The sequence below is a fragment of the Sus scrofa genome, chromosome 18 (assembly GCF_054392235.1).
Source record: "Sus scrofa isolate SSC_HxYL_T2T_F1_AM1 chromosome 18, Sscrofa_HxYL_maternal_Yorkshire_Landrace_v2.0, whole genome shotgun sequence".
In the NCBI taxonomy this organism is placed as follows: Eukaryota; Metazoa; Chordata; class Mammalia; order Artiodactyla; family Suidae; genus Sus; species Sus scrofa.
Genome location: NC_139400.1, coordinates 16,492,919 through 16,516,117, shown reverse-complemented (window position 1 = coordinate 16,516,117; position 23,199 = coordinate 16,492,919). Strand labels below are relative to the sequence as shown.

Here is a 23,199-nt window from a genome sequence, read left to right as displayed (position 1 = left end):
AAAAATTGAGAAACATGATAGTAAGTTAGTTGGTATGAGGAGAAACAATTATTTTCAGACACTGCTGTCCAGAATGCAAAGTACTACAGAGACTTTGGAGAGTAGTCCTGCAGTGTTTAATAAAGCTGAGAATGTCAGGGAGACAGGGAGAAAGAAATTTTCTTCTATCCACCTACATTTTTTTTTTTTTTCCTTTTAGAGCTGCATTGCTTCCTCAGTATGTGGAAGTTGCCATGCAGGGGTCGAATTGGAGCCGCAGCTGCTGGCCCCTGCCACAGCCGCAGCAACGCCAGATCCCAGCTGTGTCTGTGACCTACACCACAGCTCACAGCAACGCTGGATCCTTAACCCACTGAGCGGGGTCAGGGATTGAACCCACATCCTCATGGATTCTAGTTGGGTTGGTTACTGCTGAGCCACAGAGGGAATTCCAGAAGACAGTACTCTTGTGTGAAAGGAAAAGGAAGGCCTTAAAGCTGGGAGAGACAGAGTTTAAAGGCAAGAGGAAATGCATTTGGGTTCAACTGCTCTCAAAGAAGTTATTAGAGAAGAGAGAGATGGTTTCTCAATTGTTGTCAAGGTATACCAGATATCTGGGTCCCAAGAAGCCCTTGAGAAATAAATGTAAGCTCTCAGAGGGCGCAGGGAGACAGAAGGAGCTCTCAAAACCATACCTTGATGAAGGGCGTCATACAATGTAGACAGTTTTGAAAAGGGGCGAATTGAAAAATACCCAAATTAGGGAGTTCCTGTTGTGGTGCAGTGGAAATGAATTTGGCTAGTAACCATGAGGTCTTGGATTCAATCCCTGGCCTCGCTTAGTGGGTCAGGGAACCTCCATAGGCTGTGGGTAAGGCCCTAAAAAGACAAAAAAAAAAAAAAATAGTGCTTGTTTTAGAGACCTAGATATTAATTTCAGCCCTCTCACTAGGTAAGAGTGCAGAGATAAAATCTAGACGATCATATTAGAGAGAGTTATGATTTATGCCAAGATGCAAACATAAAATTAAAGCAAGTGTTCAATTCCAGTGATTATTACCAACACCACTATATTTGAGAAGCAGCAGGATGAATTTTAAAGGCATTTAAAATTTTTGGAAATTCAACTTCATCTTTCTTGAAGGATTAGGTAATCACAGAGGGAAATACAATGATTACATTTCTACCTTTCTGGTAGAAATAAAATGCTATGATGGAAAAAATACCATTCAAGGCCTAGAGCACTCCAGACTTGGAAAAAAAAAAAGAGAGAGTTGATAAAAACTATTAAAGAAATATATATATATTTTAGAATTTTATAATAGAAGTAGTCTCTGAATGTTGGCATTTTATTGTTGGTAGTTCATTATAATGTCATTTAAGTGAGTCATTGAACTGGTTGTTTTGTCCGAATGGGAAACATAGCAGGATGGATTCGAGAGGGAAAGAAGAATGGAAGGCTAATTCGCAGGTTTTCATCCAACACGGCCTTGAACTTAATTTGATTACTATAGTGCTGTGAACTGTTTCATGTCCTTGGAGGTCCAGCTTAATGGCCCTGCTGTGGTTCTAGGAATATATTCAAAAGAGCAGTGCTTGATACTGGGTGGGTGGGAGGCCCCTCGGGAAGGTGGTAGCAGAGTTGCCCTAACAGATGGCTCAGCTCTTACTCATCAGAGACATGATGGATGAGTCCGAGGTATCAGGAGGACACACATCTTGAGAATCTTAGGGAGAACGTCTGTTCCCCTCTCTCCTTTGTGGGGAGTTCTCTGGAGCAATGCCCTGATCCATCTGCCTTGAACCTCACTCTTTTCTTTGATAGAACTGAGTTACTGATTAGAGATTTTGGAAAGAAGGAACTCACAGGCTCAGACGAAGCCATCCTGCTTCTATCTTTGTATTTGTTTGTCTGAGAGAAGGTGCTTTCTATTCTCCTGGCTCAGAATTATCATAAACTTAGTGTTCAGACTCTATTCAGTGGAAAAGCCTGGCTGCTAGGGAAAACGTGGCCCAGAGTGTACCTTCAACTCCTAGGAGCTACTAGTCAGCTGTATATCTTAATCCCATCTTTATTGGCACCAATGCTGAAGTTTATCTGACTTGAGTATCTCTTTCTCTCTCATTTTAAATCTTAGAAATAGAAGTTATTTCTGAACTCCTAAAACACCACTGTATACAACTCCCTGTTTCCCTTTACTACTGTAACAGCACAGTTCCCTTTGGGTCTTAACATAGAACTCATTTCTAATGACCCCGCCCGATGGACCACCAGGTGACGCTGTGGTTCTACACATCTCAGTGGCTCTGTGAAGGAGCTGGGAGAGCTGTCTGACCAACTGGAGGTTAGAGAAAAGCTCACGCTTGGTCTTGGGATCATGAACTTGATTTGCAGACACTGATCAAGTGTTGGAGAAAAAAAAAGAGTAGGACCCAAATATTTCTATTCTTGTGCAAGTGGGCTAAGATCAAACCAAGCCTGGGATGGTTGCCTTTAGAGGGTCCAGTGATATATGAAACACTAACACAGTGCAGTCCACATTAAAGTAGGATTGTGTGTGTGTCTGAGAGAGAGAGAGCACGCGTGAGAAAGAGAGAGAAATAGACAAGTGAAGTAAAAGAGCACACATGATCCCCACCCCTCTTCATCCTTCAATTCAATTCTCATTAACCCAAAGAGATATACGTTTAGTTTGCAAAGAGCATGAGCAATATTCTAGTAGAGGGGTCTCTGCCCCATGCTGCTGTAAGCATTCCGTGGCACTCTGCCCCATGCTGCTGTAAGCATTCCATGGGGCAGGAGAGCAGCGCAGGCTACATCGCTGTAACTACCTAATAATGGAAGTCCCTTCATAGTTGAGGAAGTGCCTTGATGGGAAGGAAGATCTCGTTCTGTAAGCTCATGTAGATCACGGCGTCAGCTCTCTGCTAAATTACGGGAAGAATGCAGCAAACAAGTCCGTAACATCATCTGTCTTTGCTCCAGGGGGCGCCTCTGAGCCTGTCAGGATGTGCGTGGAGGAGGAGCTGGTTGAGTAAGATCCTGATGGAGGGAAAGCAAAACAATTCCTGCTCAGGAACATCAGAGAAGCTGTTGGAATGGGCTTCCTTCGAAACCCAGCCTCGTCTCATCCTGCCACTGTGTTGGGGGCCTTCAAGGCAGGGCACCGCGGAGAATAGCCGATGTTTTGAGTCAGAGAGACCCTGAACCTTCAGAAATCCACAGGTGCATCCTCACGGCCAGAAAGAATGCCAGGCCTGGGGTGACCTTAAGACCAATTTTTCTTTCCAGGAAAGATAGGAGCACTTGGGAAGGAGCTGGCTCACTCACAGGCTGAACTTGTTACATGCACACAGCTTCTCTGTTTCATGAGGCTTTGCATCCTCAGCTGGAAGATAAATCCTGGATTGAGAAAATGCACATCCTGAATGCTCTGCCCTGGGCCACTGTGCTTCCTATGTGTCTCTACTATTATTGTCCCTCCTAAACCCTGTGCCAACTCCGCCTTCTTTAGCCCCAGGTCGCAAGACGCTCTCCTGAAACAAACCCTGGACCAGGGAGTAAGCACAGCTGAATCAGCTGAATCCCTAATACTGAGAAAGATTCATGACTTTCAAGGAGCCAATCATATGTCTCTCCGTCCACTTGACAAATTCCCAGTTTGGGGAGCTGGAACAATGTATCTCTGTGTCAACAGCAAAGACATGGAGCTAACATGCTCCATTTTCAGCCACACCCTCAAGAACCAGGCCATTTCCCAGATTTTCATCCCTCCCTCACCAGGAAGAGTTCATTTGTGTGTCATGGTTGCCTTAGTAGAGGGAGAGTCAGGTGTCAATCCTCAAAGAACCTTTTAGAGCTTTGCTGGGCATAGAAGATAAGAATCAACTGAGTGCTTTCTTGTGGTTCCTCAAGGACAGCTGAAGCCCTCACTGATCACCCCATGATCCACCCCAGCACCTGAAGGATTAATGCAACTTTGATCTTCCCCAAGGAAGCAAGATGGGACCTGCTCCGTGGTAGAGATGCAGAAATAGCAGAGGCACCGAGATGGGGCTCGGGGATCCCTGGTCTCTAGTCTTCACTGGGAACAAAATCTTCTCAATCCTGGCTCTTCCCTTTAGGACCCTTGGAGATGAGCAAAGTGGCCAAGTCAAAATGCTTCTAGGGGGAATCTGGGGCAAAGCCCTACGACAGCAAGGAGTTATTTTGATTCTCTGTGTCTGGGTGACGGGGAATGCCAGTGAAAGGAACATTAAAGGTCTGGGGATGTAAAAAGTAGTTTAGTGACGTCCAAATCCACCGCGCTGATGACACATCCAATTGAAAACACCCAGCAGGCAGCCGATTGGTGACATGTCAGAGAAGGAAGGGGGCAGGAGAACACAGGCTGGGAGAGGTGACAGGTGGTGGAAGTGCCTGGAGTCTGAATGCGCTGGTCCATCCCAGGATAGTCAGGACTTACTCCCATCCATCTGCTTCCAGGGATGAACACTCACCTTTGGGAGGAGATTTGCACAGAAGTGACAGAGAGTATTGTCCCTGACAGGCCACACTCTGCCCCTTGGAGACAAGAGGAACTGGTATCCCCGCCCCTCTGCTCATGCTCACAGGGGCCTCCTCTGGGCGAAGCCTCCTCTGGCGCCACCCCGCCATGGCTGCCAGGCTGCTCTGCTGCGTGGCCCTTGGTCTCCTGGGAGTAGGTGAGTCCCCGGAAATAAAGAATCTGCAGTTTTGGACATTCCCAGTTAGGATTCCAATTGTGTCTTATTCTGTCCCCAAATTCTGTCCCATTCACAGAATCTGCAGATGTTGGAGTCACCCAAACACCCAGGCACGAGGTGACAAAAGTGGGACAAGAAGTAACTCTGGATTGTCAGCCGATTTCAGGTCATGAATCCCTTTATTGGTACAGACAGACCCCAGGGCAGGGACTGGAGTTTCTCATTTACTTCAACAACGGGTCTCCTGTGGACAAGTCAGGGATGCCCAAGGGCCGGTTCTCAGCTGATATGCCTAATGCATCATTCTCCATTCTGAAGATCCAGACCACAGAACCCAGGGACTCGGCCACCTACCTCTGTGCCAGCAGCATAGGCACAGTGCCGCAGAGTCACCCCCTGTCTGTGCAGAAAACCTCTGCTTCCCCTTCTGGCCCCAGCCCCAGCCGTCCACAACAGCCTTTCCAGGCTCCTCCCCTATCAGCGCAAGGACTGGGTTTGGGGTTCTGCTGTCCTCAGGGAAGGCAAGAAGGGAATGATGAGCGATCACATTAGGAAATTTGGGGGAGGAAGGCATTAGGGGGCTGTTCCTGGCATTTCTTACGTCGAGTGACAGTCCCTGGCTAAGGGCAGATGGCATCCACTGGGCTTTCAAGTGACTGAATAAGCGGAAAAACTGCAGCCATTCCTCAGTGATAATTACCATCCTGTATTGTCTTCCATTAGTGATGAGTCACCCCCTCACGGCTTCACCTCCATCAGAATGATCAGAATGATCAGAATGGTTAAATGGACCCCTCGTTAAATCCTCAGACCCTCCCAGCCTTTCCCAGTTCCTTCTAACCCTTCTCATTCTGAGTTTTCCTTAAGAGTCGCCTTAATTATAACAAAACATTGTTTTTTCACATTTTTCAGAGATTCATTTTTTCCCTAACTTTTCATTTATTTTTATTTAAAAAATTTTTTGGAGTCTAGTTGATTTACACTGCTGTGTTAGTCTCCGATGTACAGCAAAGTGAATCAGTTATAATATATCCGTTCTCTTTTTCCCATATAGGTTATCAAAACTATGGAGTGGATGTTCCTGTGCTATCCAGTAGGTTCCTGTTAATCATCTATTTTATATAGTGGTGTGTATATTTTATTCCCACTCTCCCAGTTCTTCTCTCCCTGGAATAGTTTCATCTATGGTAACCATAAGATTGGGTCTTGAAATTAGTTTTTCATTTTAAAATATTGTAGATTCACAGGAAGTTGTCCACGGCATCCTTCATCCAGTTTCCACCCATGGTCATGTCTTACCCAGTGATGCTAAACTAGCAAGACCAGGAAATTGACATTGGCTCAAAGTGTGCAAGCAGGTCTACGTCATTTTTGTCTCAGATGTAGGTTCATATAACTGTCACCACAATCAAGATATAGAACTTTAACTACACCACAGAAATCTCACCCACGCCATTTTATTTATTTTGTTTTATTTTTTTATTTTTTATTTTTGCTTTTTAGGGCCACACCTACAGCCCATGAAGGTTCCCAGGCTAGGGGTCGAATAGAAGCTGTAGCTTCTGGCCTACATAGGATCCTGCCAAATTATCTTCCAAAGTGGCTGTATCATTTTACAGTCCCAGAGATTCTTTTTTTATTTTTTTTGGCTTTTTAGGGCTGCAGGCTAGGGGTTGAATTGGAGCTACAGCTGCTGGCCTACACCACATCTCACAGCAATGCCAGATCCTTAACCCACTGAGTGAGGCCGGGGATTGAACCCATGTCCTCATGGATCCTAGTCGAGTTCATTACTGCTGAGTCATGACGGAAACTCCCCCAGAGATTCATTTTCTTTTATTTATTTATTTATTTGTTTAGGTCTTTTTGCCATTTCTAGGGCCGCTCCTGTGGCATATGTAGGTTCTCAGGCTAGGGGTCGAATTGGAGCTGTAGCCACAGGCCTATGCCAGAGCCACAGCAACTCGGGATCTGAGCCGTGTCTGCGACCTACACCATAGCTCATGGCAACGCCGGATCCTTAACCCACCGAGCAAGGCCAGGGATCGAACCCGCAACCTCACGTTCCTAGTCAGATTCGTTAACCACTGAGCCACAAAGGGAACTCCCAGATTTATTTTCAATACTAATAATTTCAACTTCCACAAAACATTCCTCTTTATTGTGTCCATGGTACACATGCAAAGAACTAAAGGAATAGAAAATCAAACATGGTCGACCCAGATACGCTTTTTTAAAAAAATGTTTTTGAACTCTTCAGAAATATTTGAAATCTTTCTATTCTTTATCTAATGGGATTTAGATAATCTAACTACATTTCTCTTCATTGTAGTCATCATCGGTGGCTTCTGTGTGCAAACTTGTGACAGTCAACCTAGAAAGCTCTGGGTCCCCTCCAGGCTGCCCGATTCATAAAACCACAGAGCCCACAGTGGGGCCTCCCAAGGTATGGAGTTCTGCCTGTTAAAATATACACAACACCTGGGCATATCTGTGTGGGATCCATGGCCACATACTCTTCTCTGAAGTTGCCTTGAAATTCAGACATCATTTAGAATTAATTTTGGTTGCGGTCATTTTCAAATTCCATCATTTTATTTTGCAGCTGCTCTATTACAGCCCACATATTATGATAGTTCGCAACACTTCAGAGGCACTTGGTCCTAAATGGGTCTGTGTTTTAAGTTTTACTAGAGGAGTTCCTGTCGTGGCTCAGTGGTTAACAAATCCAACTAGGGACCATGAGGTTGTGGGTTTGATCCTTGTGACTTATTTATTTTATATCTGATGGTTTGTACTTCTTAATTCTCTTCACTTTATCCCTCTCTCCACCCCATTCCCCTCTGGCATCCACCAATTTGTTCTCTGTATCTCAGAGTCTGTCTTTTTTCTTGCTATATACATTTGCGTAAGGAAAGAGAAAGCTGTCACCTGTATCATTAGTTATTGGGAACGAAAGAAGGACTAAAGGAAGACAGAAAGGAGATGACTACTTTGGACTTGGTCTGTTTTTCTTTGTAAATTTGAAATACTCCTAATCTCCAAAATTAAACACTCACAATTACATACACATACACTGTGAAATTGGATTGCTATGATCGTTATACAACTACAGATGTGATAAATTCATCTGAGTAATAAAAACACACACACACACACATACACACACAGTATGTGGGTAATCTAAAAAGGAAAAAGAAATATACCAGTTTAAAGAAAAAAGAGAGAGCTTGTAGGCAGAGGAATAAGGGCAATTTAAAGCAATGATGGTCTGTGAGGTTGCAGACCAGATAAAGGCTTTGCAGGTGAAGGTGGTGTTTTCATACCCACACTGCAGAGATGACCTAGGAGCCCTAATTACAGCTCCTGTGTTAATCCTGGAGCTTTGAAATGCTCACAGATCTCATTGAAGTGTTATAACCCAGAGACCCAGATATGCAATTAGGAGGCTGTGTGTTTGGTCAGGCTTTGAGTGATAAATAAAAGGGGAACATGAGCCGGCTGTGTCTCAGATGTGTGTGTGTAGCTGAAACTGGCCTCTGTACACCAGCACCAATTAAGTCTCAGAGACAGAGTTTGGGGTGGAACAGAAAGAATAGCGCTATTGCTTTGCCAAGCGAAGGAGGCCACAGCAGGCTAATGCCCTCAAAACTGTGTCCTCCCTCGAGAGGGGACAGCAAGGGGTTTTATGGGTTCAGCTTTAGAAAACAGGGCTGTTGATAAAGATGAGGGGGCTTGCATTCTTCTACCTCCATAGACCATTTCAGAGTCATCAAGGCTGACGTCAGTTGGTCCGGTGATGGTTTCTGTGGTCTTTGGGGTAATCACACCTTGACCTTCTCTCTGCAGTGATGATGGCTCACAATGGAAGGGGGCGCTAGGGAGTGCTTCAAAGGAAAAGAAAACACGGGTGCAACACAACGCTCACTAGAAAGTAACGATTGGTTCTAAGTTAGTGGCCCAAAGCGGGCCATAACACCATGGAGACTGTTTTTACTAGTTTTTAGCTGTAGCAATATTTCCTAATCACTAACTCTTGAGTCAGCCTGTTGAGACTGGGGAGGCCTGGGAGGTTAAAGGAAAACACTTTTGACCTCAAAACACCAGGACACAAGGGTGTGTACACAGTTTTGTGTGTAGAACAGAATTTTGCACTCTTTGTGTGGACTGCACAAACAAAAAAAAATCTCTAACCATTGAAGTCCTTGGGTACCCTGACTTGAAGAAATTCAGCATAGGTCTTGGATGGACTTCGGCTTCCAACCCAGAGGGATTCATGGGGATATGAAACATCCGTTGCTGAGATTTAGAAATCAGGCAGTTTAGGACAGTGATCCCTGAGGCGGGTGGGAAACAGGCTGAGCACTGGGAGATCCCATCTCACTGCCCGCAGGGGGTTTGCAGGCTGTGGCCCCAGAGGGGAACCCAGGCAGAATTCTGGTGAGCTCTGTAAGGGAGTTCTGAGCCAGAGCTGGAAATATACGGAGGTCAAAGCACAATTCACAGGGCAGAGACTGGAGAGAAGGTTACTGCATGCAGAGGATTCTAGAAATCTGTGTAGTATTTTCCTTGACTCGTCAGCTGAGGCTGTTCTTTCTTCTATGCTTCTCCTCTAGATGGCGCTCTTGAGACTGTGGTGTCTGCTCACAGGGTGGTGTCACTGCCAGCAGCGCCTGCCTTAAAGAGGCACCGGGACAGGGACTGGCTCTCATTTCTGCTCATACTCACAAGTTCCCTCACCAGGAAAAGTTCTCATTTGTATCATGGTTCCCAGGCTTCTCAGCCTAGTGTTCCTTTGTCTTCTGGGAGCAAGTGAGTCCTGGGACGCCTGAAAAGCTCCATTACCTCTTTCCCTGTCCATTCCGGTCGTGAAGGTTCTTGTTTTTTTCCCACAGAAGACCTACCAGCTGGAGTCACTCAGTTCCCCAGCCACAGGGTCATAAAGAAGGAAGAGGCTGTGAGTATGAGATGTGACCCAATGTCTGGACATGAGTATCTTTTTTGGTACCAACGTGCTGTGGGGAATGAAATGAAGTTTTTCAAATACTTCTTGGAAAGTTCTGTCCAGGATGAATCAGGGATGCCCAGAGAAAGATTCTCAGCTGAAAGGACCGAAGGGACTTCTTCGGTTCTGCAGGTGCACTCTGCGAAGCTGGAGGACTCGGGGGATTATTTCTGTGCTAGCGCCCAAGTCACAGTGATTCAGAGTCCTGATCTCGCCGGACAAAAGCACCCCCTCCCCACTCTCCTCCCACCCCCTAGCAGACCTGAACAGCAATCCTTCCAGGTGCTTCTTGCCTCAAGGAAAAGCAGAGAGGAGGAAGCAGAATTAACTTTTGAAATACAGGAATATTTCAAGAAAATTTGGATGGGGATATCTATGGTCTGGGGAATTTTGGGGGCTCCTCACACAGAACTCAATCTATGCAGATCTATTTTTTTTTTAATTTATTGAAGTATAGTTGATTTACAACGTTGTGTCAATTTCTGCTGTATAGCAAAGCGATTCAGGTTTTATATCTTTTCCACATTTTATGTACGTTAATATTTTTATTTTTATTGTCTCTTTAGGGCCTCATCCACAGCACATGGAGGTTCCCAGGCTAGCGGGTGAATCGGAGCTGCCACCACGGGGCCTACACCACAGCCATGGCAGTGCCAGATCTGAGCTGCGCCTGTGACCTATACCGCAGCTCAGGGCAACACCTGATCCCTTTTCCCACTGAGCGAGACCAGGGATCAAACTTGCGTCCTCACAGAAACTATTCAGGTTCATCTCCGCTGAGCCACAAAGGGGAACTCCTATACACACACACACACACACACACACATATATATAATACCTATTCTTTTTCATATTCTTTTCTGTTATGGTTTATCATAGGATATTGGATATGATCCTTGTGCCACACAGTAGGACCTTGTTGTTCACCCATTCTATAGATCACAGCTTGCGCCTGCTAATCCCAAACTTCCAATCCATATGCAAGTCTGTATTTTTAGTGTGTGTGTGTGTTATCCTGGTGTGAAGCACAGCAGGCTTTTCTCCTTTGCTGCTCTGATCTAAAAGGAGCTGTGACTAATTGTGGCCAGGTCTTTCTAGTGTAGAAAGGCTGCTTTAGGCCCTCTGCTTCTTTTCTGTTGGCCACAAGAGACATTCTGGTGCTCACGATGGCCAAAGGTTGTAGAAAATTTCCTTGATACTCTCTGAAACACGCACATAAAGAGAAAGATTGCGGGGCTGAGTTTCTGTATTAAGGTGAGGGAGGTTTGCAGTCTTCAGTCCTCCAGCTGTGACTTGGGCAGCCAAACACAGCCATTATCTCAGCAGGCTTGTGAGGGAGACTTCAGCAGAAGCTATTCATGCGTTGAGGAAACTCTGAACGGCCTTACAGGGTAAAAGCACAGAAGAGGGGGACGAAGAGGCTGGGATGAAATGGGGCAGATACAAGAACGGGGGCAACTAAGGGAACATCCCACCTGCTGTATCCCTGATCCAGCCACGCCCAGCCGCCCCAGCCAAGCAGGAAGCTGTGTACACCACAGTGACGGTGTTGTCCTGGGGACATAGCAGCGTCACAGGCAGATCCACCTATGAGGGACAGGGCACCTCTCAACCCAGAGGTCAGAGTCTGGAACAGACAGATGCCTCGTTCCTGCTCTGTCCCTGCCATGGGTCCCAGGCTTCTCTACTGTGTGGCCCTTGGTCTCCTTGGAGCAGGTGAGTCCTGATCAGAAAGGGCACCTCGGACTCTCTCTTGTCCCCAGTTCCATGCCTTTTGTCACAGCAGCAACATCCCCCTCCTTAACCCTGTCCCTAAGTCATCCTCCTTTCCCTGCAGGTCCCATGGGTGCCATGGTCACTCAGAACCCAAGATACCAGGTTACCAGACGGGGCACACCTGTGAACCTGAGTTGTTTTCAGAATATGAATCATGATGCTATGTACTGGTACCAACAGAAGCCGAGCCAAGCACCAAAACTGCTGTTTTACTACTATGATGAGGTTTTGAACAGTGAGAAAGACACCTCGGAAAACTTCAAAGGCAGCCGGCCTAACCCTTCTTTCTGTTCCCTTGGCATCCGCTCGCCAGACCTGGGGGACTCCGCCGTGTATCTCTGTGCCAGCAGCAGAGACACAGAGCTGAAACCTTGCCTCTCTTCTGCTCATAAACCTGTTTCCCAGATCCGATAGCCTCCTGCAGACCCCCCCCCCCCCCACAACCATGAAAGGAAGTGGGTTTATGGCTCTCATGATCTCTGCTGTAGAAAGAAGTTGGGCCTCAACCTACAAAGCCCATTGACAGTTAGGCCAAGAGTCAAAAAGTGGTTATTCTTACCCGACCTTTAGTTTGTGGTAATTTCCCAGAATCACCTTAATCAACCATTCTCTTTCTTCAATAGATCCATAGGAACTTTTTTTCTTAGGTTTTTTTTTTTTTTCTTTTCCAAATCTAAGTTGGAGACTTAGAAATATGTTAAAAGGCAGGCCCAGGCAAGAGGTCACCCCACTTTCCTGAATGTCTTTTTCTTAAGAAAGTGCCTCCAGGAGTTTCCTGCCCTGGCTCAGTGATTAATGAACCCAATTAGTATCCATGAGGAGGAGGGTTCGATCCCCTGGCCTTGCCCAGAGGGTTAAAGATCCGGCATTGCCTTCAGCTGTGGTGTAGGTTGCAGACTCGGCTCGGATCTGGCGTTGCTATGGCTGTGGTGTAGGCTGGCAGCTACAGCTCCAATTAGACCCCTGGCCTGGGAACCTCCATATGCTGCAGGTGCGACCCTAAAAAGACAAAAGCCAAAAAAAAAGAAAGAAAGAAAAAGAAAGAAAGCACCATTACAGGCATGTTAATGCTGGCTTACAGTTTTCTTATCAAGCGGGAAAATTAGAACTGCTAAAAATTTGTGCCAGCTTTGAAGACAAATGAATTGCCCGGGATATGCATCATTCACAATGTATTTAAACTATTTTACCTGATAGAAATCTCTGAACAATTAGAGGCACAAATGTATCTCTCAAAAGCAAGATACAGGGGAGTTCCCGTTGTGGCGCAGTGGAAATGAATCTGACTAGGAACCATGACACTGCAAGTTTGATCCCTGGCCTTGCTCAGTGGGTTAAGAATCTGGCGTTGCCGTGAGCTGTGGTGTAGGTCACAGACTCAGCTCGGATCTGGCGTTGCTGTGGCTCTAGTGTAGGGCGGCAGCTGTAGCTCCGATTAGACCCCTAGTCTGGGAACTTCCATATGCTGCAGGTGTGGCCCGAAAAAGAAAAAAAAAAAAAAAAGATTACCTAATAAAACTAATGTTTATCACTGTGGATCCACTGCTGGCAAAAAGAGACACGGCAGAATCCTGCAGCTCCATAAGCTGAATCTCTGGGCTACGGAGTGAGTTTCGGGGACACGCAGCTGAAAAACCTCTCTTTGGGCATCTCGGTGTCATCAAAGACATTATCGAAGCATTTGACAATACTGACCATCCCACGGAGCCTGGGACTCCGAGGCGTGTCCCTGGGCTGTGGCCACATTGGTGCCGTGGGGCTGGGCCAGCTCCCTTCAGTTCGCAGTCACTGGCTCCTCGTCTCTCCTGATCTCTAGGAAGACATTTGAAAAGGCTCTTCCCTGTCTTCCTGCCCCAGAAGAAAGAAGCCGCTTGATCGCTTTGGCTCCAGCTGCTCCTGGCAGGGAGCCAGACCACTAATGATCTCTTAAATGCTAGCAAAGGGCATGCTTTGGGACGTGGGGTTTTGAAATTCCTAAAAATATTACAGAATTAGGAAGCCTATGAATTGCAAGTTTAGAAATGAAGCCCCCCACAACCCCAGCCAAAAAAAAAATTTTTTTTTTCAAGTACAGAGATCAGATAGCTGAGATTGATGTCTGAGAAATGCTAAAAGATTCTGAGTTTACCTCAAATACGACTCCCTGCAAGCTCTGCATCCGTGTGCCCCACAGAGGCGAAGACTCAGTGTTTGTGGACAACAGAATGTTGATACTGGGAACTCCGGCTGTGGCTCAGTGGTAACGAACCTGACTAGTATCCATGAGGATGCAGGTTTGATTCCTGGCCCTGCTCAGTCGGTTAAGGATCTGGCATTGCGGTGAGTTGTGCTGTAGGTTGCAGATGTGGCTGGAATCTTTGCGTTGCTGTGGCTGTGGCGTCGGCCGGCAGCTGCAGCTCTGATTCGACCTCTAGCCTGGGAATCTCCATATGCTGAGGGTGTGACCCTCCCCGCACACAAAAAAGAATGTTGATACTGTGGGTTTATGTCCTTTTATCACAGGCCTGCCTCCTCCACAGGCTGACTTTAAGGAAAGTGATTAAATAGGAACAACTGTGAGGGAACAGAAACCACAGCCTTCTTGAGGGGAGGGGCAGGGGAGCCAGGGAGACACTAATTAACAATCCCCACTCAGGGACTATTCCCCGAAATCCAATCCCTGTAGCTGCCCAGGGGAGGATGGCCTTTTACTCCAGGATTTCACGCCCTCAAGGTCTCCCCTCGCCCTTACAGGGTCCAGATCCACAGACACTGGAGTTGGAGTCAGGAAACCTGCTTCCTTATCCCAACTCTGGCTTTTATTTATTTTTTAAGCGGTAAGATGGTTGCAGGTGCCCTTCATGCTCCGAGACTCAGTGTTTGCCTTCTTAAAATTAGACACTTGGGAGTTCCTGTCATGGCTCAGGGGAAACGAATCTGAGTGGTATCCACGAGGACGCAGGTTCGATCCCTGGTCTTTCTCCGTAGGTGAAGGATCTGACATTGCCGCGAGACCTGGAGTAGGTCAGTCATGTCTCGGATCCTACATTGCTGGGGCTGTGGCATAGGCCGGCAGCTGTAGCTCCGATTTGCCCCCTAGTCTGCGAACCTCCATACGCTGCGGGTGTGGCCCTACAAAGAATGAATGAATGAATGAATGAATGAATAAAATGAGACACTTGCACCATTGATTTTGTCTCCAAGATCTGACAAGCCTATGATTTTTTGACTCAGGATAGATGTCCATTTTTCCCACATCTGGGACCACCAGGGATTGCCCAGGAAGACGTGTCATGACCATCTAGCCATAACTGAGCATGGCTGTGCCTGTAGACAACACCAATCCAGAGGATGACTGGCTGGGAGGGACGCTGTGGAGCATCCCTGCCGCAATCTGGACCCTGACCTTCGATGTGGTCCTGCCAAAGAAAATAGCACATATTTCCTGCAGTCCCACTGCTGCCGGCTCACAGTGAAGGAGCATTCAGAGAGTCGATCAGGTAAGTGATCAAACACTCTGGTTGACATGGTGGCCCTGATTTCAGGCCTGTTGTCCTGGCATAGTTATTAAGAGCACTCTCTTTTGATGTTTCGGTTGTGACTCAGCAGGTTAAGAACCAAATATAATGTCATGACGATGCGAGTTTGATTCCCTGGCCTCACTCAGTGGGTTAATGATCTGGTGTTGCCACAATCTGCGGCGTGGTTTGCAGATGCAACTCTGATCCGTGGCTCAGATCCAGTGTGGCTCCGGCTGTGGCACAGGCCAGCAGCTGCAGCTCTAATTTGACCCTGAGCCTGAGAACTTCCATATGCCACAGGAGGTGCAGCCCTAAGAAAAAGAAAAAGAAATAAAATAAAATAAAATTAAATGAAAAAGCACCCTCTTTCACATTCTAAAGGGGTCTGGTTTGGACAACAAACTGTGTGGCCATTGTAGATCACGATGCAAACTGTTGCATCTTTCCATTCGTTTATTAATATTGCAGTGAATTGTGTTAAAGAAAAAAAAATTTTTTTTTGGTCTTTATAGGGCCAGACCTTTCGCATATGGAAGTTCCCATGCTAGGGGTTGAATTGGAGCCATGGCAACACGGGATCCAAGCCACATCTACAACCTACACCACAGCTCACGGCAATGCTAGATCCTTAACCCAATGAGCAAGACCAGGGATGGAACCCACATCCTCATGGATACTGTGGGATTCCTTCACACTGTGCCATCCTGGGAGCTCCTAAAGAAAATTGTAAGACTTGTTAAAACGATAGGGCAGAGTATATTCAGGGGAACCATAGCAATGAGGTTTTGCAGTGGGGAAAACGGATGGGGCTCAACTTTAATACAAGGAAACGTGGGAATTTATAGGTAGGAGCAGGGAAAGGGGAGGCATCCGGAGACTGAGAAATAAAGAGGAAACCTCGGGAGTCAGGAGGGATTCTGGGTAAACTGAGCTAACAGGTGCTTGCCGAAGAAGGGCCAGGATGATCACCCGTCATCTGGGGGTCGGTGGGGGATGAGGAGTTTCGTCAGATGTGGAAGGTACTCAGATACCGAGCAGGGGGATTCTGGCCAACTGACTCGCAGGATTTTTGCTAAAATCGGGCTCTTGAATGACTGTCCAAGAACAGGACCTAGTTCAAAAAGGGGAGAATGGGCTTGAGTGGGGCTCCGGCCTCCTTCACGGCTCGTCGGGGCCTGTGGCGTCTCTGTCCTGAGCAGCCTCCTGAAGGTCTGCTTCTTGGTGGGCTGTGCCGGTGACCTGGAGCAGCGGCTCAGAAAGGATCAGCTTCGGGCCCAGTGGGCCTCGCTGGAGATGGTGCACCTGGCAGGGCCGGCCCTGATCCTGACCGTCCTGGGGCCTGGGTGCCACCCTCATGGTGCTCGAGTTTTCCCTCTGGGCTGTCTCCACGCTGCTCTCTCTAGACAATGGGGCGACTTTGCTGTGATCTGGATGGGAAGCTAAGGCTCAGAACACTTAAGTGGCTTGTCCGTGGTCAACAACCAGCAAGAAGAGAGTCAGGCTTGGAACCGAGGCTCTGAGTCACCACCCTTTAACAAACAGATGGGTCCCAAGTAAAAATCATGATTGAAATGAACTGAGGAGTTCCCTTTGTGGCTCAGCATGTTAAGAACCTGACTAGTATCCATGAGGATGCAGGTTTGATCCCTGGCCTCGCTCAATGGGTTAAGGATCTGGTGTTGCCGTGAGCTGTAGCATAGGTCGCAGACCCGCCTCAGATCTGGCATTGCTGTGCCTGTGGCATTGACTGGTGGTTAAGGCTCTGATTCAACCCCTAGCCCCGGAACTCCCATATGCAATGGGTGTGACCCTAAAAAGACCAAAAAAAAAAAAAAAAAAAAAAAATTGAGCTGAAAGAAATGACCCCAGTAGGGCTTTGCCCTGAAGGCAATATTCCCTCTTCTGGAAGGATTCCTGAGGTTCCTTCTGGCTCCTGCCTCCTCCAGCACCACTCTCTTGGAGGCCCCATGGTGAGGAGTGGCCTCAACTCCCACCATCATGGCCCCTCTTCTGCCACCTCCCCCGCCCAGGGCTCTTGGGGCCCCAAGGAGCTGCAGCTGGGCTACTACTGGCAGGACTGCAGGCTGACCTGGAGCACTGGGCACTCTGGGAGGAAGGGGGGGTGGGGGATGGGGCCCCTCAGAGGGTGGAGGCACCTAGAGGCCACTGGTGACCCTCTTTTTCTGGGTGGCCAATGGAGACAGCCCCTCAGACCTGCCCTGCCAGAGAGGTGGAGGGTGGGGGCACGGCAGGGGAGAATTGTGTCCTCGGAATGGCTTCCCCCTTGCCCGACCTCCCTAGCCCTGTCCATGAACAAAAAAGATGATTTTCAAGGAAAAAAACGGGGTGGGGGAAGAATGGGGTGTTCTGGTTGTGGCTCAGCAGGTTAAGAATCCAACTGGTTTCCATGAGGATGCAGGTTCGATCCATTCCTCGCTCAGTGGGTTAAGGATCCTGCATTGCCATGAGCTGTCACAGACGCGGCTTGGATCCTGCATTGCTGTGGCTCTGGCAGCTGCAGCTCTTATTCAACCCCTAGCCTGGGAACTTTCACATGCCGTGGGTGCAGCCCTAAAAAGACCAAAAAAAGAGAAAAAGAGAGAGAGAATAGACTAACAGAATGAAAGGAATTTTAACACTTTCTGTTGTAAGAGGTGAAGGAGAATAAGACAAAGATTGACAGATTTCAAGAGTAACAAGATAGTCAGCTAATCTAGGGCTCGTAGATGAAAGAGTATTCAACAGAGAAAGTCAGTTTGGGGTCATTATGAAATTGAGGTACATTTGAGGTGTCCTCATCGATATCCTTAGAATAAAAAAACATTTAAAAAAAAAAACGCACTCTTTTTCTCCCATTTTAATGACCAGAGGCCTCACCCACTGCTGCTCTGCATTTCAAGGCTTGCACACACAGTCAAATGTACACACACACACACACACACACACACACATACACACGCCTGCTGACATCCAACTGCACACTGCAGTTTTTCCTTCCACACTCCTCCCCAGCAGGGGGCAGTGTAGATTAAAAAAGCAGTCTTAACCTGTGTTATTTTCATCAACAATTTTATTAGCCCTCCTTACTGAATCTTGTTATATATAACAGAGATACTGCTCTGATGAAGTAAAAGTAAATACATGTTTTCACTTTTATTTTAAGAGACATATAATTACCAAATAGAAACCTATTTCCAGATCACCAGTTGGAGGAGTACATATGGTTGAGATGGCGAAACTTAATTCCAAAATTCTGGCTACCTTTCTTCTCCCTGAAATCAACAAGCCGATGCTAAAATTCATATAGAAGTACAAGGTACTAAAATTAGTCAAAATAATTTGAAGAAGAAAAACTTTAGGCAACTCACCCTTCCCCTTTTCAAAACTTACTATAAAACTATAGAAACCAAGAGAGTATTATACTGGAATAGAATAGACTATAGATCAATGAAATAGAATTGAAAGTTCTCCAATAAATCAATATATTTATTGGGAATTGACTTTAGGTAAGAGCGCAAAGCCATTAAGCTAGGAAAGAATTGTCTTTTTAACAAACAGTGCTGGGAAAACTGAATATCCATGTGGAATAAAGTTGCATTCCTTCCTCATACTGTATACAAAAGTTAACTCAAATATATCAAAGACCTAAGTGTAAGAGCTAAAAGTATACAGTTTTTAGGAGAAAAGGATATAAATTGTCACCACAATGGAATATGCAATGATTTCTTAAATATGACACAAATACGGGCAACGAAGAAAAAACAGATAAAATGGACTTTTTTAAACTTAAAAAAAAGTTTGTACTTCAGAGAACAGTTTCAAGAGAGGTAAAGACAACCTCCAAAATTAGATAAATACTTGTAAATCTCACAATCACAAGGGACTTATATCCAGATATATAAAGAACCCTGGAACTCAACAATAAAAAAGACAAAGCAATTTTTAAATGAGCAAAAGATCTAAATACAGTCTCCAAAGAAGATATTTAAATGGCTGATACATACATATAAAGATGCTCAGCATCATTAATCCTTAAGGAAATCAAAATCACAATAAGATACCATTGCACATCCACTCGGGTCTAATAAAAATGACACATAATAACAAATTTTGGTGCAGATGTGGCAGAATTGGGACCCCTATGCATTGCTAGTGAGAATGTAAAATTATAGCCATTGGGAGTTCCCATCATGGCTCAGTGGAAAAAGAATCTGACTAGCATCCATGAGAATGCAGGTTCGATTCCTGGACTTGCTTAGTGGGTTAAGGATCTGGCATTGCCATGAGCTGTGGTGTAGGTCACAGAGGCAACTAGAATTTGGCATGGCTGTGGCTGTGGCTGGCAGCTACAGTTCTGATTAAACCCCTAGCCTGGGAACTTCCAAGTGCCACGAATGCGACCCAAAAAAGCAATAAAAAAAAAAAAAAATTACAGCCACTGGGTAAAACATACAGAAAATACTTCAAAAGTTAAAGTAGAATTTCCATATAAACCCAGCAATTTCAATTTCAATTGAAAGCAAGCATGTGTTCACAGAAAAGATTTTACATGCGTGTTCAGACCTGCATTGTCTATAATAACTAAAAAAAAAAACAAACCAAAAAACAAACAATTCAGACATTTATCAACTGATGGGTGGATTAACACAATGTTTTATGGACTATTATTCAGTTACTAAAATGAATGCAGTTCTGATATGTGCTATAACATGGATAAACTGAAAAAAATATGCTAAGTGAAAGAAACCTGATACCAAAGCGCATATATTATATGATTCCATTTATAGCGATTGTTGAGAATCAACAATCAGAGACAAAAGGCAGGACAATGGTTGCCATGGGCTGCAGGGAAGAATGAATGGGGAGTGACTTCTCCTTGGTACAAGATTTTTTTTAGAGCAGTGTTCCAGAATTAGATGTTAGTGATGGTTGCACAGCCTTATGAACAAACTGAAAGTCACTGAATTGGACACTTGGAAATGGCAAGTTAATTTATGTTTTGTTCATTATTAGCTCAATTAAAAAAATATCTGGCATAGAATTCCCATCATGGCTCAGCGGTTAACAACCCATGAGGACACAGGTTCAATCCCTGGCCTTTCTCAGTGGGTTAAGTATCTAGTGTTGCCCTGAGCTGTGGTGTAAGTTGAAGACACAGCTCGGATCCTGGTTGCTGTGGCTGTGGCGTAGGCCAGCAGCTACAGCTCTGACTCGACCCCTATCCTGGGAACCTCCATATGCCACAGGCGCAGCTGTAAAAAGACAAAAAAAAAAAAAAAAAGAAAATCTGGCAGCTCAGCCTAAAAAGATTCAAATATTCCAGCTTGAATTTCAGAGCAAAAGAAGTATGTTTTCAAAAGCAAAAGGATATGTTTTCAAGAGATATCATTATGGATTGGAGAGTATGTTGTCTACTTTGTATTGTGTATCAGCTTTTTTTTTTTTTTTTTTTTTTTTTTTGTCTTTTTGCCATTTCTTGGGCCGCTTCCATGGCATATGGAGGTTGCCAGGCTAGGGGTCGAATCGGAGCTGTAGCCACCGGCCTACACCAGAGCCGCAGCAACTCGGGATCCAAGCCCCGTCTGCAACCTACACCACAGCTCACGGCAAAGCTGGATCCTTAACCCACTGAGCAAGGCCAGGGATCGAACCTGCAACCTCATGGTTCCTAGTCGGATTCATTAAACGCTGCACCACAACGGGAACTCTTGTGTATCAGCTTTATTGATGAACTTGTCAATATTAAAAATATGAAACATTTTACAAGCTTCTCAGTAAATGCACTCTTTAGGTGGCTTAAAAATTAATCAGCTATTGATCATTATAATAATATAGATGAATTATTTCATCATTACAATAATGGAAATAAACCAGATGCAGATGAACACACACTATATTATTTGTATGAAAATATTTTATTAATATGAAAATCTAGAAAATGCAAACAAATCTATACTGACAGAAAAGCAGACCTGTCCTAGGGATAGGACAGGTGGGGAGGATTTTGAAGGACAGATTACAACCTGACACAAAGCAACCTTTTGAGGTGATGAATAAAATCACTATCCTGATTAGGCTGTTGGTCCCACATTTGCATATCTATGTCGAAACGTTTTAAGTGTGTGCAGTTTGTTTGTAGGTAAGTATCTCAATAAAACTATTTTTTAAAAATTGAGATGTAATTGACAGATAACATCGTACAAGATATACAAGGTCGTGATTCAATACATTTATGTATTGCAAGGTGGCACTTCGATCACATAATTATTTCTTTTTTTTGTGATGAGAACAATTAAGATCTAGCATCTTAGCAACTTTGAAGTTTATAATACTGATAACAAGGGAAAGGAGATGCAAAAGTGTTTGGCAAAGTGGCTTAAGCCAGTAATGGACTTATTTGGAGACAGGTAAGGAAAATTAAATGATACTTTATACCCTATCTATTGCCTAAACTTACAGAGTATTTCCCAAATTAATTTTTACTATCTATCTGTCTATAGTTTAGCCAGTTTGTACCCTGCTATGAAGTGTCTCCTCAACGGAAGAGTAGGGCACGTTATCAGGGCTTTACCGGGAGGGAGTAGTGGGGAGGGCTGGGGCAGTCTGTCTTCTGAGGCTTTCATCGTTGAAATGAATCTTTAGCCCTCGGTGTGCTCATGGGGGAGGGAAAGTACCTGCCGTTTTATCAGAAGAGCCTGAAGGTCTGAAAGTGAAGATTTGACCAAGTCCAGTCCCAAGTGTCCAAGGCCATTACACATATCATAGCAATTGTCCCACAGCCTTTTGAGCTGCTGAGTTGAGATGCTGGTGCTGCCAGCATGTACCGTATCGTCACCACCACTCCCATCAGAATGTCAGGACCACTGCTTTTTAACTCTTCCCATTCCACCACACAGTTTACTCCTACATCTATTGATTACACATCACCATGTTTAATTGGTAACTAAGACCAGGAGAAGGTTTGGTTTGGAGCACAGGAACAGGAAAGAGCGAAAAGAAATGTAAGGCACCTGATCCTTCTGATCCTTATCTAACCCACCTGATTGGGTCTAAATACGGAGAGAGGGAAGACTTGAGACCAGCGGCTGATGGAAGGTTTTGCAAATTGCTTGGTGAGATTCTGCTCATAAGCGGAGTTGCTTTGGACTCTAAGTAACGAGGAGACCTCACAGATGAGGAGGAGATTACTCATTCCGCCCCCTGCCCTAGCAGGCTGAGGATTGGTGGGTCTAACAGCATTCAGGAAGAGTCCCTGCGCATGTTCAGTGATGGGCATTTTCATCAATAGCGTTGGTAAACAATTTGGAGTAGTTCCAGGAGAAATAACTGAGCTGATTCCTGATTCTGAGTGGTGATGGCAGCTACCTTCCTTTTGTTGTCGTTGTTGTTGCTTTTTAGGGCTGCACGTGCGGCACATGGAAGTTCCCAGACTGGGAAGGGTCGTGGAATCGGAGCTGCAGCTGCCGGCCTACACCACAGCTACAGCAACTCAGGATCTGAGCAGCATCTGTGACCTACATCACAGCTCACGGCAAAGCCGGATCTCTGATCCACTGAGCGAGGCCAGGGATCAAACCCGCATCCTCATGTAGTCAGATTCGATCCCACTGTGCCACGGCCGGAACTCCCGGCAGCTTCGTTCTGATTGAAGTGCACATTGGGCTAAGCCTGAATGCCTCCCAAAATAACAGAGACCCTTTGAAGGGCGCCTTAGGATCCTGCTCTTAATAAAAGAAGGCTTTGAGCCATGGATATTTAAAGTTAATATAATCTTATTTATTATTCCAAGCCTAGAGCATACTAGATATACAGATTACATCTCCTCCAGGGAGCCTGTAAATTCTAATAGGGTGGGATTGCGCCTCATTCCTCTCTGTTTCTTCCTTTCATATAATTTTTAGTTACTGCCACGGGGTGGGAAAGAAGGACAGAAGAATAGAAGGCAGATCCCTCAAACATAGGTATTCCGTCAATGATTAAAGAGAATAACCCAAATAGAGAAATAGGATCAGGGGACAAGAGGTGATAGGAAGCGTTTATAGTTTTTCTAAGAATTATTCTTTGAATTGCTTATATCAAAAATTTGAGTAGAAATACAAAAGATGAGAAGCATGAATTATACACCATAAAATAAGTTTCCCTCAAAATGCTTGAAACCATTGCTTCTCTGAAATGGAGGAAAGAAGGAAACTGAGTCAAATCGTGTCCAATTTT

The 23,199-nt window shown here is 45.4% G+C and overlaps 2 gene segments (V, D, J or C); both read left to right on the top strand.

Moving 5' to 3' along the window:
• LOC110257561 (T cell receptor beta constant 2-like) overlaps positions 1–23,199 on the top strand; it is a 192,884-nt gene that overhangs the window by 32,087 nt on the left and 137,598 nt on the right.
• LOC146394893 (T cell receptor beta variable 16-like) overlaps positions 13,560–23,199 on the top strand; it is a 57,304-nt gene continuing 47,664 nt past the window's right edge. The window contains exons 1-2 of the V gene segment in view: positions 13,560–13,804; positions 14,699–14,964.